This window comes from Amphiura filiformis, chromosome 17, assembly GCF_039555335.1.
Source record: "Amphiura filiformis chromosome 17, Afil_fr2py, whole genome shotgun sequence".
NCBI lineage: Eukaryota > Metazoa > Echinodermata > Ophiuroidea > Amphilepidida > Amphiuridae > Amphiura > Amphiura filiformis.
Window position 1 is genome coordinate 42,266,490 of NC_092644.1, and position 1,621 is coordinate 42,268,110.

At 32.6% G+C, this 1,621-nt stretch overlaps 1 long non-coding RNA gene across 1 annotated transcript; it reads left to right on the top strand.

Moving 5' to 3' along the window:
• Positions 1–234: 234 nt before the first annotated feature.
• Positions 235–773, top strand: LOC140137813 (uncharacterized). Its single transcript, XR_011856900.1, has 2 exons — positions 235–365; positions 451–773. It is a non-coding gene; the product is annotated as an uncharacterized lncRNA (long non-coding RNA).
• Positions 774–1,621: the final 848 nt, after the last annotated feature.

Here is a 1,621-nt window from a genome sequence, read left to right on the forward strand (position 1 = left end):
CAAATTTTATGAAAGTAAACGCATGGCAGCACATTCATTCATTAATTTTATTCATTCACTGTATTCATTCATTTTATCAAACAATTGGTGCACAGCACTGTTCCTTTTCTTCCACAGGGAGCAAACATATTAAAAGACAAAAAATAAAATAAGTATATCAAAATTTAAAACAAAGTTTACATATACATGTACAAGTATTCTTTATAAAAAGTACAAATATTATTTTTCAAGGCCAAGATTATTGGTAAATTTTGAGAATTTAATCAAGGCAAAACAATCTAAAAACTAAGAGAATGAGCAGGAAGCTAAAATCTGTTGTAAAAATATACAGTTTTAAAAGGAGATGTTTATTCCGTAAGTTAGAGGTCAACTTCTCTGCTGACGTTAAGGGGCCAGGCAAATTGTAAAAATATAGTTTTTAAAGGAGTTGTTTTATTCCGTAAGTTAGAGGTCAACTTTTCTTGCTGACGTTAAGGGGCCCGGCAAATTGTAAAAATATACAGTTTTAAAAGGAGTTGTGTTTATTCCGCAATAGAGGTCAACTTCTCTTGCTGATGTTAAGGGGCCCAGCAAATTGAAAACACAAGATTAATAGATTTTGCCAAGACAACCACTTTGAAAATTATGGTTTACTGGCATTCTGATAGCATTGGGCAAATTAAGAATGGTCAAAATTTTTAAATTGAACATACTTAAAAGTATGTTCAATTATTAAAATCCTCATCATCTCTGCATGCACCTCATGACCAGAGGGACAAATGATTTGCATGGGACACACACAGGTCAAAAAATAAACAATTGATTAAAAAATACTTTCTGATGAAATCCCATGGATGTGGGATGAAATATCAAGTAAGTCAAATATTTGTTGAGAGAACTGTTTAAAATCTCTGTTTATCATAATTGATTGACCCCTTTTCAAAAACTGGGCAGTCACTGGAAAATTTATATCAAATAAAATGGTTTTTTTTCACTTTTTGAACAAGATTCTGTTATTTATGATCAGGCAGATATAAGAATATGTTTTGACTAACAGATGTACAATAGGCTATTCCATTCAAAATCCACACTATCCCTGAGGAAGATTTAGCTAAAGTCATCCACAGAGGGAGTATGAGTATTGAATAAAATAGACAATTGGGTAACTTCCATTTGAAATATTCACTCCAGTTTGTGGAAGATCTAGGTAAAGCCATAATACAGGGGGAGTATGGATAAACCCTGATCAATTACATTTGAAAAACATACTCGGTCTGTGGAAGATATTTCCCAAATTTTACACAGGGGGAGTGTGGATTTTAACTGGAATAGCCCAATACATCTGACATACAGATCAAACAATATATTTTTCCCAACACATAACATTCTGTTCAGTAAATTTTTCAAAATTTTCATTTTGATTGAGAGAAGGCACATGTATATGCCCTATGATTCTATGTCACACACAGATTTAGATTGATTTTCATCAAAACCATGGGTATCAATCCTGGGGGGATAGGGGAAATGCCCCTTACACCTTTTGACACTATTATTATGAACACCACACAGTGGTACAAATGTAAGTATAAAATACATTGTGTATACATTTTGTACTCCAAAAATCTGAATGATGCACTGTTCA